This window comes from Pleurodeles waltl, chromosome 8 (genome assembly GCF_031143425.1).
Source record: "Pleurodeles waltl isolate 20211129_DDA chromosome 8, aPleWal1.hap1.20221129, whole genome shotgun sequence".
NCBI lineage: Eukaryota > Metazoa > Chordata > Amphibia > Caudata > Salamandridae > Pleurodeles > Pleurodeles waltl.
The window spans coordinates 1,351,885,759-1,351,901,297 of record NC_090447.1 but is presented as its reverse complement, the minus strand read 5'-3'; the positions used below and the strand labels follow the sequence as shown (position 1 = coordinate 1,351,901,297).

General features: G+C 49.0%; 1 protein-coding gene across 2 annotated transcripts in view; it reads left to right on the top strand.

The window, feature by feature from the left end:
• DYNC2H1 (dynein cytoplasmic 2 heavy chain 1) overlaps window positions 1–15,539 on the top strand; it is a 1,541,159-nt gene that overhangs the window by 889,510 nt on the left and 636,110 nt on the right. The gene's annotated exons all lie outside the window — the stretch shown is intronic.

The following is a 15,539-nucleotide window of genomic DNA, read 5'->3' as shown; positions in this document are numbered from 1 at the left end:
TCCCTAACCACAGGACAAGTCATGTTAAGTAACATTCAGTCAAAAAGAACAGTGACTGTCCTTCACAGTATAACAAGTGTTCTTGAGAGGCCACCACACTGTACTTGTTATAGGAGCTTCCATTTGTCTTCTCACTTAAGATGTGAGCCATTCATGTTGCTAGTTAATCGCTTCATTGCCAGATTGTTCCACTTTCTATTATATAACAGAGAGATCGATGGTGGGTCTTTTTTTTTCTTCCAATTCAACGCTGTGGTTAGTTCTGCCACCCATTGACAGTGTAGAAGAATATACCACTCACAATTGGTCATTGGCTCAACACTATCCGGCTTCAAGTCCAAGAACATCACATTTGGGGGGGGGGGGGGGTGGCAAAATTGGACGTATCAGCATTTTCCTAGACGTGATGCACACCACAAAAGATGTGGATTTTTAGGCAGTGCCACTGCCACCAGATGTGCATTATATCTTCTGTGGCATCACATCCCCTTCAACATTTGGGATTTATATTAGGTGAAGATAGACGGAGTATAATACATTTGGTGGAGATAAAAGGGGGTATAATACCAACCTTACAATAATTTATAGTGGATTTTCCTATATGTTGAAGATGATAGATATCTTCTCCAAGGCGCTCCATAATATGCTCATAATATGCTCAAATATGCTTGCCTAAAATTGTTTACCACTCCAAATTATGCCTCCAGTGTTTTGTTTTTTTTGCCATATAAATACCCGAAAAAGGTTGGAAACACTGCCTTTATAGCAAGTCAATTTAGGGAATAGGATCTCAAATTGCATCCGCTCTCTTGTGGATGTGGAGGTGAGTAATCCAGTATCTTATCTGTGCATATCACAGATGCTCCTTTTCAGAGAGTTGGAACTCAGCCTTGCATTACTCAAAGGTTTTCAGTAAATTAGTGTGGCACATGTCAGAAATCATTCTTCATCGCCCACTGCTCAATTGGTGAAATGAGTGTCCTAGAGCTAGAACACATTCACCATTAAAGTGGATAGGAGTGTAAGGTGAGGGGAAAGTCATCAATCCCTGGCCTCCATGAATCTCTTCCACACCCCTTCAAGTCTGTACTAACTAGAGTGCACAAGTAGGCACTGGGGGAGAGTGGCTATATTTCTTTTCAACTGACACTAAATCCCAGAAGGGCTTACATACTATTGTGTGGTTTATATGAATCCAGTTCTTGTCAGATTCTGCCTTGGAGCATTCCACAGCTGTTCTCAGTAGACTCAATATGTAATTTTTTCCTTGGGATGGTCTCATGAATCGGTGTCTTGCATTATTCTTATAATATATATCTAACATTACAGTAAGCAGTTTTAGACCCATCCATAAATATATTACACAACAAATTGACCTGTTTTAATATCTTAAATCCAAAAAAGATCACTTCCTAACTTTTGTAGGAGTTGTGAATATTGCTATTATATTTCCACTAAATGCATATTTGGAAACAAGTGTTGGATAGTGCAGTTAGGTGCATGAGGATATTAATGTGGTGCTTTAGAAGCTCATGTTGTTGAGTCTTTGTGTGTTTTTGCAGCCTATTTATTCAAAATATAGAAGTTTATGTTTCTGCAGTCTATTTTTAGGTCTGTGTTATTTCATGTCACAACATGTATTCCTGCATGTGTCACTAGATTATACTTCTAGTGTTATGTTATAAGCTCTGTGACTTGCTCTGAGCACGCATGCTACAGAGGCATTGCCCTAAGTAGTTGTGTGGGTAGTACATTTGAGAAACCATTTAAGGTTAATTGCACTCTAATGAACTAAACCCAGGCAGTTTCTTGGCTAGAATCCACAACAAGTCAAAATCCCACTGTAAAACGTTGACTAGTTTTACCTCAAGGAACAATTGCCTTGGTATTTTCTAATACTAAAAAGACAATCAATATGGTGCCGTCCATGAGACAATTTATATATTGTTTCTGTAAGTGGTTGTTTGGGATGAGGGAGACATTGGTTGATCTCATAAAGAAATGTAAAATTAGCAGCCTTCACATTGAGTAGCTTCTACTTCGCATACAACATGCAGTTGTTAAGTTTCCAGTTTTCTAATGGATAATTCTAACCCCAGATTCCTCACCTTTTGCATTCACCCAGCCCCAGATTGGATCCTGAATGTCTCCCATGCATCAGTAGCTGGCAGCATTGGAATCTGCAGCAGATTTACATTGCCGATATACTCAACACCCCTGTGTGCTGTCAGTTCTGTCCTTTCCTTGCCCTTTGATGCGGAACTTCTTGTTGGCATCTTGCTATGGCAATGTCTTCCCCAGAAAGCAGATGTTAGTTACGGCCCCACATGGTGTCTGCCTATGGTTCTTGGTCCCAAACATGACTTAAGATCCTGAGAAAAAGTCTTCCTAATGCACCCGAAGGTCATCAGGGAGCATGAGGCTGAGCTGTATGTTGCAGTGCACAAAAAATGAGGCAGGTCATGTTTCAAGCCCTGCGACCACTCCCAGTCCTGCTGTAAATCACCATCCTCAGGTAGGTTGAAGGAAAAGTCCCACCATAAGCATAAGTCCAAATGGGAATCTTCTACTTTCTTTGACTCTCTCTCTGAGTAGATGTCGCTCAGTCTGTAGTAAAAGAGCCCAATTCAACTCTGAGACTATCTCTAAGGCTAGGTCCCAACACATCTTGACTTTCAAGAGCCCTTTTCGACCCAGCAGCAGATAGGACCTTGAAGGAGGCCATGCTACAACTCTTCCGGACAATTCAGTTCACTTTGGAGCACCCTTGGGCCCCATGGATCTTCAAGAGCCCTGAGCCAGACTTCCAACAGTGGGGCCTGTCCTGGTGCTTACTGATTCTGTTGCAAGCCTGCTTGGCACTTATTCAGCACCATCCCATACCTCCAGATCTGTATTGAAGGCCTATTCAGTTCTGACTGCTCTAATGCTGGTCTGAACTCTATGGGGGCTGACTCCAGACCCAACCCTGATGCCTTTTTTCTTTTAAATCTGAAGGTGACTTCAGCCAGTGCTCGACCGATGTCTAGTTGGCATCACAAGCCTCATCCTGGGGACATAGTATTTCTGACACATTACCTGACTGCTCACAGCTTGGGGATTCAGGCTTCTATCAGTAAGGTCAGCGCAAATGCGTTCTCCACTTCCCTACGAGACAGGGAATCAACAGAAGGTTTTCTCATCTATCAGTTTGGGATTGAGGTACCTGAAAGCTTTTTGTCTACTAGTGTATTATACACCTGTCCTCTGGGATATGGCCAGAAAGGTTTTCCAAGCAGTTTCTGATGACTTTAGGAATGCATGTGCACAAATGATCCTTGATGGACAGCACCATGGTTAAGTACATATTGAGAGGTGGTCTAGACATGACAAAATGTGGGGATCATGCCATTAGCAGCACCAGTGTTATGGTTTGACATCATGAATTGATGCGCAGAACAGAAATGTCTCTCTTAAGAATATCCCATTTGATAGCTCACAGCACTGTCGATGTCTCACCTATTGCCAAAGGCAGCCCTCTGATCCTGTGCAACACTCCTATTTGATCTGTTGCATGGTAGACCTGTTGCCTGACAGGCTATGTGTGGTACCACAGGACATGGTGGCTACAGAGGCATTAGCTACCAGCGGGGTGGCAGTCCTCCTCTGCTTTGCTGCCTGTTTTGAACTTGGCAGTCCATTTTGATTCCTCTTCCTGTGGTCATGGGCAGGCGTTGGGGGGCATGATATGGTTTCATCTTCCCACCTGGTGTGCACTTACCTCAGACCAAAAGGTCTGCACCTTGTTCAACATGTTTATACTCTTCCTTTTATGTCCGCTCCCCCTCCTGTTCCTCCTGTTTTTGTGCAGTCTTGCGCAGATCATGCCTCCATCCTTTACCAGGAAGTTCAGTCGCTGTTAGCCAGAGAGGCCATAGAGAGTGTTTCAGAAGTCAAGAAGGGCATGGGTTATTACTCTCAGTACGTTTGGTGCTCATAAAATAGAGAGGGCTGAGGCCGGTATTAGACCTTTGGTTCTAGAACGTCTTCCTTCCTTTGGAAGGACCAGTTCAAGATGCCGACTATGAGAGCCTCTCTGTCCTTGATCCAGTCACTGGATGCTGTCCTTGGACTTGTAGGGTAAGTACTTACATATGCCCATCTGCAGTGCCACAAAGGCATCCTTCAGTTTGTCGTAGGGTTGGAAGTAATTCAGTATACCGTCCTACCCTTCGGCTTCATCACAGTTCTCTCGCTTGTTTACAAAGGTGATGGCGGTCATGGCCCTTCATGGCGATGCACATATTCCCGTACCTCAATGACTGGCAGCTGCAAGTAAGCTTGCCACAATCAGTTGTGGACCTTCTGTAGACAGCCATCTTTCTGCTGTTCTCCCTGAGGTTTTCAACTAGCAAACCAAAATCCCATTTGCTACAACCTCAGAGGATTCCCTTCATAACGACCATCTTGGACACAGTGGTTTTCAAGAACTTTATGCCCTGCAGCAAATCAGGACATTCAGGTTTTGATCCTGATGTTTCAGACACCCTCATATGTTCCGACACAGATAGTTCTGAGGCATCTTGGCCTCCTGGTCTCATGTATCCTACTGGTTCTCTGTGTTCATTGGCACATTTTGGTTCTGCAGTGGACCCAGAGGTTTCAGTGGGATCAACAGTTGATCTCAGATAATATTATATCTTGATTGAGGCAGCCTGGAACCTTCAGAAGTAGCTGATAGAAGCCAACCTGACCTGCGGTAGCAGTTCTCCCTATTGAATTCAGAGATCTTAGTAGTGACATATACATCAATTCTGGGGTGGGTTCTTCAGTTTGTGGAGGTGGAAAGTAGGGCCCTTTTGTCTCCATTGGAGTAGAGATGCCATATCAGGCTTCTGGAACTGAATGCTATTCAGTTGGCCCTGGAGGTCCTTCTCCTGTCCATCAGAGGGATGCTGGTCCAGGTCCTGACACACAGCAAAACCACCATGTGGTACTGCATAAAGCAGGGCAGCGTAGGGTAATGGGTCAATGTACTAAAAAGTGCTGACCCACTGACAGAAGTTCTCCTCCAAGGCATCTCTCTCATGGCAAGTCATTTTGCTGGCTAGCTAAATGTCAGGGCAGGCGAACTCAGCAAGATGCCGTCTGTTGAACCATTAATGTGGTTTAAACCCAGAGGTGATTCAAAATATCTTCGCCCAGTGGGCTGTGACTTGGTTGAATCTTCATCTGATAGAGACTTCTAGTTGCGGATTCCTTACCTTTTGAATTCCCCCAGGCGTTAGTGTGGATCCGGACACTTTTCTTCGTGCAGTACCTCTGCGCGCCATCAGGTGGCGTTGGCCGACTCCACGGATGTTAGTGGTGTTGTGTTCACTGTGATGACGTTACGGTCGTATATAGGCACCACCCCGGCACGCAGGCATCAGTTCTTTTCTTTCTGCACCAGTCTACGTGCAGATCCGGAGAGGAGCTCCCTCAGTCATTTTTTGATTAAAATTACTTTTTTGCCAAACGATTTTGATGAGGTTGTGGATGCGTCGAGGGATGTGCCGCAAGACCGGTTTTAAGCCATGCGACTCCTGCCACCGAATGATGTCAGTGACGGATCCGCACCTCGTGTGTCTTTCACCTGAAGTCGTGCTCCGAATGCGCTCACGGTCTAGTTCAAGAGGAGGGTCTCGAGACTGGCTGCAAAGTCACCACCACTCTTCATTCTCAAAGTCATCAGGACATTCATGTCATAAGAAAAAGAAGTAGAAGAAGAACAAACGTCCTTCGACTTCACCCCGTTGCTTGGACGGTGCAGCGAGGGAAGAGCGTTGACGCTCTAGGCCTCTGTCCATGGATCCTCCATCTGGTTCCGCCCGCGCTTCCCTGACTTTCCGGGAGCGGGAGCCACCTCTGCCCAGCTAAAAGAGTTTTATGAGGCAATGCGCCTAATTTTTGGGCAGACAGACCCACCTTTGGTGCCCTCAGGCACAGGTGAGTCAGTGAGGGCCTCCTCTGATTTGAAGTCATTGGCTTCAGCCACAGCTCCGGATGGCTCCTCCGGATCCAATCTCGGATCCTCCCCGACGCCGGTCATGCCACAGCAACCTTCCCATGGCATCGTGTCAGACGTCGACGCTCCCGATGTCGGTGGGTCCCACAATTGATGTCGATCCTATTCTCATACCCGACGACCCAGAGCCGGGACGACGTCGCTCGGCGCCGATTCCATTCTCTATGGGCTCTCCTGGGCCCAGGGTTGATCCAGACCCTTATACTTACGAGTATGGATACAGGAAGAGTTTAGAGGGGCCACTGGACCCTTTAGAATACCAGCTTGACCTCCAAATGGACTGGGTGCAGGATTTGGGTGATGCCAGTGGTCCAGGCACCTTCTCTGACACTAGTATGCTCTCTCTCCCTACCGTGGCTGTGGAGGAGGGCACCACATACTCCATAGTGGTGAGAAGGGCGACTGAGGTCTTGGACCTTGAGCTACCTTCTGTGGAGGTTAGGCCAAAACATCCTAACCGACGTGCTTCAGCCGGGGTCTTCCACATCGGAACCCCATCTCCCCTTTAATGAGGCACTGACGGACGTTCTTTTGGGTACTTGGTCCAGACCCAGCACAAGGGCTCTTGTGAATAGGATGATTGCCTGCTGCCATCGGCCTGCGCCAATAGACCTGAAACTCCTCACCCAACATCCCATGTCTGAGAGCCTTGTGATCCAGGATTCCTCTTCTTCTTCCTCTGGCCCATTCCCTGTCACCCCCTCCAGATAGGGAATCAAAAAGACTGGATAGTTTGGTGAAGAAAATGTTTTCTTCTGCCAGGCTAGTGCTGCGGTCGGTGAACACCTCATGCCTTTTGAGCCGCTGTAAGGAAGTGTCTCCTTGGCATGGTTACCCCCTGACTTTTTGCCTTTGCTGATGCCAAGTTATGATTTGAAAGTGTACTGAGGCCTGCTAACCAGGCCCCAGCACCAGTGTTCTTTCCCTAACCTGTACCTTTGTGTCCACAATTGGCACACCCTGGCATCCAGGTAAGTCCCTTGTAACTGGTACCCCTGGTACAGAGGGCCCTGATGCCAGGGAAGGTCTCTAAGGGCTGCAGCATATCTTATGCCACCCTGGGACCCCTCAGCACAGACACACTGCTTGCCAGCTTGTGTGTGCTGGTGGGGAGAAAATGAATAAGTCGACATGGCACTCTCCTCATGGTGCCATGCCAACCTCACACTGCCCATGGCGTAGATAAGTCACCCCTCTAGCAGGCCTTACAGCCCTAAGGCAGGGTGCACTATACCATAGGTGAGGGCATAGGTGCATGAGCACTATGCCCCTACAGTGTCTAAGCAAAACCTTAGACATTGTAAGTGTAGGGTAGCCATAAGAGTATATGGTCTGGGAGTCTGTCAAACACGAACTCCACAGCACCATAATGGCTACACTGAAAACTGGAAAGTTTGGTATCAAACTTCTCAGCACAATAAATGCACACTGATGCCAGTGTGCATTTTATTGTGAAATACACCGCAGAGGGCATCTTAGAGATGCCCCCTGAAAACATACCCGACTTCCAGTGTGGGCTGACTAGTTTTGCCAGCCTTCCACACACCAGGCATGTTGCTGGTCACATGGGGAGAGTGCTTTTGTCACTCTGTGGCTAGTAACAAAGCCTGTACTGGGTGGAGGTGCTTCTCACCTCCCTCCTGCAGGAACTGTAACACCTGGCGATGAGCCTCAAAGGCTCACCCCCTTTGTTACAGCGCCACACGGCCCCACTTTAGGCGGCAAGGCCGGAGGAGATAATGAGAAAAATAAGGAGGAGTCACTGGCCAGTCAGGACAACCCCTAAGGTGTCCTGAGCTGAGGTGACTCTGACTTTTAGACATCCTCCATCTTGCAGATGGAGGATTCCCCCAATAGGATTAGGGATGTGCCCCCCTCCCCTCAGGGAGGAGGCACAAAGAGGGTGTAGCCACCCTCAGGGCTAGTAGCCATTGGCTACTATCCCCTCGGACCTAAACACACCCCTAAATTGAGTATTTAGGGGCCCCCAGAACCTAGGAAGATAGATTCTTGCAACCTGAAGATGAAGAAGGACTGCTGACCTGAAGCCCTGCAGAGAAGACGGAGACACCAACTGCTTTGGCCCCAGCCCTACCGGCCTGTCTCCCCACTTCAAGAAAAACTTCAACAGCAACGCGTCCCCCAGGGTCCAGCGATCTCTGAAGCCTCAGAGGACTACCCTGCATCTAAAAGGACCAAGAACTCCAGAGGACAGCAGCCCTGTTCCAAAGAAACTACAACTTGCAACAAAGAAACAACTTTTAAAGGACTCCACGTTTCCCACCGGAAGCATGAGACTTTCCACTCTGCACCCTGCGCTCCCGGCTCGACCTGCGGAGAAACAACACTAGAGGGAGGACTCCCCGGCGACTGCGAGCCCGTGAGTAGCCAGAGTTGACCCCCCTGAGCCCCACAGCGACGCCTGCAGAGGGAATTCAGAGGCTTTCCCTGACCGCGACTGCCTGCTTCCAAGAACCCGACGCCTGGTAAAGACACTGCACCCGCAGCCCCCAGGACCTGAAGGATCCGACCTCCAGTGCAGAAGCGACCCCCCCCAGGTGGCCCTCTCCCTTGCCCAGGTGATGGCTACCCCGAGGAGCCCCCCCTTGCCTGCCTGCTTCGCTGAAGAGACCCCTGGGTCTCCCATTGAAACCTATTGCGAACCCGACGTCTGTTTGCACACTGCACCCGGCCGCCCCCGTGCCGCTGAGGGTGTACTTTTTGTGCTGACTTGTGTCCCCCCCGCTGCCCTTCAAAACCCCCGTGGTCTGCCCTCCGAAGTTGCGGGTTCTTACCTGCTGGCAGACTGGAACCGGGGCACCCCCTTCTCCATTGAAGGCTATGCGTTTTGGGCACCACTTTGACCTCTGCACCTGACCGGCCCTGAGCTGCTGGTGTGGTAACTTTGGGGTTGCCCTGAACCCCCAATGGTGGGCTACCTTGGACCCAACTTTGAACCCTGTAAGTGCTTTACTTACCTGAAAAACTAACAAATACTTACCTCCCCCAGGAACTGTTGAATTTTGCACTGTGTCCAATTTTAAAATAGCTTATTGCCATTTTTGCCAAAACTGTGCATGATATTGTGTTGATTCAAAGTTCCCGAGATACCTGAGTGAAATACCTTTCATTTAAAGTATTGTTTGTAAATCTTGAACCTGTGGTTCTTAAAATAAACTAAGAAAATATATTTTTCTTTGAGTGTGTGTTCCTCATTTATTGCCTGTGTGTGTACAACAAATGCTTAGCACTACCCTCTGATAAGCCTATTGCTCGACCACACTACCACAAAATAGAGCATTAGAATTATCTCTTTTTGCCACTATCTTACTTCTAAGGGGAACCCTTGGACTCTGTGCATGCTATTTCTTAATTTGAAATAGTACATTCAGAGCCAACTTCCTACAGCCGCTATTCCCATACTCTTTGGGATACGGTCACGCAGGTGCTGCCTACAGTTCCAGAGGAGACCCAGACTGTCCTCTCCCAAGCGTTCGCAAATGGGAGAGATGCATCCAAGTTTATCATCTGCTGTGGACTGGATAGGACCGACTCTCTGGACAGATCGGTTTCTTCGACAATGGCAGTAAAATGTCACTCCTGGCTGAGAACATCTGGCTTCTCGGGGGATGTCCAGCAAACGTTGATGAACATGCCCTTTAATGGCACCCATCTTTTCGGAGACAAGGCAGACTCTGCGCTCCAGTGCTTTCAGGATTCCCAAGCCACGGCCCGGTCCCTTGGCCTCGCACCAGCTCCTAGACCCCACCAATCCGCCTCTGGCCCCTTTCGTAGCTTTGTAAGGGGCACCCAACTTCTTCCCATTCCATCAAGCCATTGACCCGTGCATGCTGTACAGCCCCTGCGCAGCTGCCGCCACAGGATTCCACAATCTCGGGGATCAGGGAGCCAGCGGGTCGCCCAGTCCACCCCACGCCCTCCTCCTCAGTCTCCAAACCTTCCTAGTCCATCAGAACACTTGGGACAAATTGGAGGCAGGATTCGCCATCATCTGCCCCACTGGAAATCCATTACCACGGACAAGTGGGTCCTCCAGATTGTTCAGAAGGGCTACCCCCTCCCCATCAAGTCTTCTCCTCCAGCCAAGCCACCTTCATTAAACCACAAATCAGAGGATCACATGGCACTGCTCCGCGAGGAAGTCAAAGCTCTTTTGGCCAAAGGAGCCATAGAGAGGGTCCCTGCATCAGAAGTAGGTCGTGGTTGTTATTCCCGCTACTTTCTGATGGCAAAGAAGGACAGGGTCCTTCGTCCTATCTTAGATCTTCAGTCCCTCAATCTCTTCCTCAAAAACAAGAAGTTCAAGATGCTGACATTGGCTCAGGTCTTATCTGCCCTGGATCCGGGAGAATGGATGGTATCATTGGACTTGCAGGATACATACTTCCACATCCCATCTTGCTGGCCCACAGACGATACCTAACATTCGTGGTAGGCCATGAGTAATTTCAGTTCACCGTGCTCCCCTTTGGCCTTACCAGCGCCCCTGGGGTGTTCACGAAAGTGATGGTAGTGGTTGCAGCTCATCTGCGCAGGTTAGAGGCCCCAGTCTTCCCCTACCTCGATGAATGGCTGTTGAAGGTGGATATGCCCCAGAAAGTCATCTCCCACCTCCAGACTATAACGAACCTCTTGCATTCGCTGGGGTTCACTATAAACATGCCGAATTCACACCTGACTCCTTCTCTGGCGCTCCCTTTCATAGGAGCTGTTCTGGATATAGTGCAGTTTCAGGCTTATCCTCCCGAAAAGCAAGTCTAGGATATTCGGGCTATGATACTAATGTTTTAGCCTCTGTCTAGGATTTTGGTGAGAATGACTCTGAGGCTGCTGGGCCTCATGGCCCCCTGCATCCTGCTGGTTCAAAAGGCCAGATGCGGGCCCTGCAGTGAGACCTGAAGTTCCAGTGGGCGAGGCATCAGGGTAGACACTCCGACAAAGTCCAGATCTCGGAAGGAACTGCGAAAGATCTTCTGGGGTGGCTAACAAATCGAGATTGAGTCAAGGGCAGATCACTTTCCTTTCCCAAACCAGACCTCCCAGTAGTGATAAATGCATCACTCCTGGGATAGGGCGGCCATATGGGAGAGGCAGAGATCAGAGGCCTCTGGTCTCCGGAGGAATCAGGGCTTCTTATCAATCTGTTGGAGCTCCGTGCGATTCAACTAGCATTGAAAGCATTTCTTCCTTCTCTCAAAGGGAAAGCTGTGCAAGTGTTCACGGACAACACCACCTCCATGTGTTACTGCAACAAACAAGGCAGAGTGGGATTGTGGACTCTTTGTCAAGAGGCGCTTCGTCTCTGGACCTGGCTGGAACATCAGGACATTTCCCTGGTGGTTCAACATCTGGCCGGCTCCTTGAACGCCAGCTCCTTGAACGCCAGAGCAGATGAGCTCAGCAGACGATGCATAGTCGATCACGAATGACGTTTCCATCCGGAGGCGACGCAAGGTCTCTTTCAGCAGTGGGATGAGCCTTGGTTAGATCTCTTCGCCTCTGCAGAGAACGCACAATGTCAGCTGTTTAGCGCATTGAAGTTTCCAAGGCTGCACTCGTTTGGCTACGCCTATCGTCTCGAGTGGAGCTGAGGCCTCCTGTACGCCTTTCTACCCGTACCACTTCTGCCCAGAGTTCTGAAAAAGATCAGGCAAGACCGGGCCCAAGTTATTCTGGTGGCTCCTGACTGGGTACAAAGAGTCTGGTATCCCGAGTTCTTGAGCATGGCCATAGCTCCTCCAATCAGACTGCCCATTCGGGAGGATCTTCTGTTGCAGCAGCAAGGGAGGGTCATCCACCTGAACCTGTCCACTCTCCGTCTCCTTGCGTGGAGACTGAGCGGCGGCAGTTGACGGCTTTTGACCGTCCACGCGAAGTCTGTAACGTCATCTTGGCAGCCAGGCATCTCTCCACCAAAACGGTGTACGCTTGTTGTTGGAAAAAAATTGTGGCATGGTGTATTGACAAATTGTCGATCCTCTCTCTGCACCTCTTTCTGAAGTTCTGTTCTTTGTTCTCTCTCTTGCCCAACAGGGCTCTGCCTTGGGCACCCTCAAGGGCTATCTTTCTGCCATCGCTGCCGTCCTGAGACTACCTGACCAACCTTCTTTATTCAAATCTCCCATTGTAGGGAGGTTTCTCAAAGGCCTCACACATTTCTTCCCACCTATTCCATTTATCATGCCCTAATGGGATTTAAATGTAATCCTCACATATCTGATGTGCACTCCATTCAAGCTGCTTCATAGCTGCCCTTTACGGCTCCTATCAATCAAGACTGCCTTCTTGGTTGCCAATACCTCTGCTCGCTGGGTAAGTGAGCTCCAAGCTCTGTCATCTAAACCACCTTTTATGGCAGTACATCCTGACAAAGTGGTACTCCGCACTAGGGCTTCTTTCCTCCCTAAAGTGGTAACACCCTTCCATGTAAGTCATTCCATCACCTTGCCTACTTTTTACTCACCCCCACATCCCTCACATGAGGAGGAGAGACTCCACCGCCTGGACCCAAAAAGAGCATTGGCTTTCTACCTTGATCGTACTTAAGACTTCCGGGTGGGCAATCAACTCTTCGTGAGATATGTGGGGGTGAAGAAAGGGAAGGCGGTACAAAAGAGAACCATATCACGATGGGTCCTCCTATGCATCAAAATGTGCTACTCTTTGGCAAAGAAGCAACCCCCTGATGGTTTGCAAGCACACTCAACTAGAGCAACTGCAGCTACCACAGCATTAGCACGAGGCGTTCCAGTCCTGGATATCTGTCAGGCAGCCACGTGGGCATCTCTGTACAAGTTCACCAAGCACTACTGCCTAGACAATCTGGTCCGTAGGGACGGCTACTTTGGTTGTTCGATCCTACAGGATAGCTGGTGTGATCTTAGTTTGTAGCCCACCTCTAGGGACAGTATTGCGCGGGTATCTATTTAAAAGGTAAGGAATCTGCAACCAGAAGTCTCTATCAGATGTACAAGTTACTTACCTTCAGTAACGATATATCTGTTAGAGACATGGGTGGTCATTTTGACATTGGCCGTCTTTTAGACAGACTGACAATGTTGCACCCTCCAAATGACCGCCATTGTTGGCAGTCTTCAGACCGCCATATTATGGCTGCTGGCTTCTCTCCGCCACTATTAGGTGGGGAAGCAGCCAGCAGCCATACTGGCGGTCGATGGTCTAGTGGCGGTTGCTCCACCGCCACGTTCCCACCACACCACCTGCCGTATTTCATCACTGTAAACGGCGTGGTAGTGGTGACGGGGCGCTGGCGGCGGAGCAAGCGCCATGGACCCCGTTCCCTTACGGACGACCACCAGGTAAGGTGATCGACTGACAGAGGAGGGGGGTTGAGTGTTGTGTGTGTGTTTGTGTGAATGGAGGGGGATGAGGGGTGTTGTGTGTGTGTGTGCGTGTGTATGCAAGTGTATGTGTGCTTGTGTGAATGCGTGTAGGTGGGAGGTGGGGGGTGTCATGGCTGTGTGTGCATGCGTGTGTGAATAAGTGTGTGTGTATGTGTGTGTTTGTGTACATATGTATGTATGTATGTGTGATGTATGGGGGTGGCGAGGTTTAGAATAGGGATCGGGGCCCGGGGGTTCTGAATGGGGATAAAGGGGCGGGACGCTCCTGATGGGGTTGGGGGGAGGGTCTTACATGGAAGGGGTGTTGGGGAGCCCTGCAGTGGTGACAGGAATGAGTATTCATGTAACCAGTATCATTACCACCAGGGATTCCGTGGCGGGGCTGCCACCATGGAATCCCTGGCGGTAAGGATGCTCAAAACACCGCGGGTGGTATTAGGTGGACCGCCGGGTCGAAGGAGGTCAACCTTCGGCCAGGCTGTTCTACCCCCCTGGCGGTACAGGTGGTGAACTGACTGCAATGCAGCAAGTCCACTACCGTTGACATAATTTGGCAGTCCTGCACCGCCACGCTGTCGGCGGTCTGGCCGCCACTGCCAGTGTGGCGGAGCAGGACTTCCAGTGTCATAATGACCCCCTCGTTCTAGTTGCAGATTCCTTACTGACCCGCCCATCCTCCCCGCTCTGCAAACTGATTTCTAGGGGCAGGACCTTTCCTTAAAGGGCACTAGCTTTGGTGCACCACTATCAGTGTTCTTCATGGCTCTGCTTCTGGCGTGGAAAGTCGTGAAAAGAAACTGACTTCAGCGCACTGGGGTGGTGCATATATACAACCGAAATGTCATCACTGCGAACATGACGCCACCGACCCCCACGGAGTCGACCAACGCCACTTGATGGCACGCAGAAGGACTGCTTGAAGAAAAGTCTCCGGATTTAGTCTGAAGCCTGGTGGAATTCAAAACGTAAGGAATCTGCAACTAGAATATGTCTCTACCAGACATATCGTTACAAAAGGTAAGTAACTTGTACACCACTGCTGATAACATGCAGTGTCCTGACTACTGCACATTAAAGTTTCTGCCTCAATGCTTCCTGGTAGACACATTCTGCTTCCAGTGTTGGGCTTCAGTCTCATGTATGTATATTCCCCACTGCTACATATGCCTTGCATTCTGAAGAATGCCAGGAGGGAATCATCCTGATGGTTCTGGATTCGGCCAGGGGAGAGGTTGGTATGCTGATCTCCTAAGCCTGATCATTTTCCCTCTGTTCCATCTCTCTCTTTTGGAGGGCCTCCTGTCTCAGCAGAAGGGCAGTATTTTGCACCCGATCCTCCCCACCCTATCTTTCATGCATGGATATTGAGCTGACCTAACAGTGTGTTTGAATAGCCTGTAGAAGTGGTGGACATTATCATGGTGGTTTAGCGCCCGTCCACCGAATTGCATTTTTCCGGTCACTGGGCTAAGTTGATTGCGCAGTATTAGAACAGTCAGACTTTATCCCCTTTAGGTTATGCTACCTGGTTTTCTGATGCGTGTTTTACCACTGCCTGGCAATGCTTTACTTTTGGAGCTGTTAGAGGTTATTTCTTATCTGTTTTGGCTTTTGTATGTTGTAATGTGGTTTTTGAAAGGGCTCCAATATAGGCTTTGTCCTGTGTACTGTATCATGTCACTGTGAGACCTTAACTTGGTCTCATGTCCTTGATGTGCATGCCATTCGAGCCTATGCACATCTGTTCCCTGAGGTTGCTGACCATTAAGACTGCATTCCTCATTGTGATTACTTCTGCGCACTGTATCAGTGAGCTGCATGAGGTGTCAGTACACCAACAATTACCACCGTCTAACCTGACAAATTGGTACTTCGGGTTCAGTCATCTTTTCTACTGAAAGGGTTATTACTCCTCCATGTGGGACAGTCCATCTGTCTTCTGTCTTTTTTCTATCTCAATTGGATCCAAAGAGGGCCTTTGGTTTTTACATAGATCAGACTAAAGACTACTAAATGGGTGAACATTTTTTGTTGGGCTTGCTCGTTCTTAGAAAGCAGGGCAATTCCTAAATTAACATTGTCCTGATGATTTGTCATGTGCATAAAAA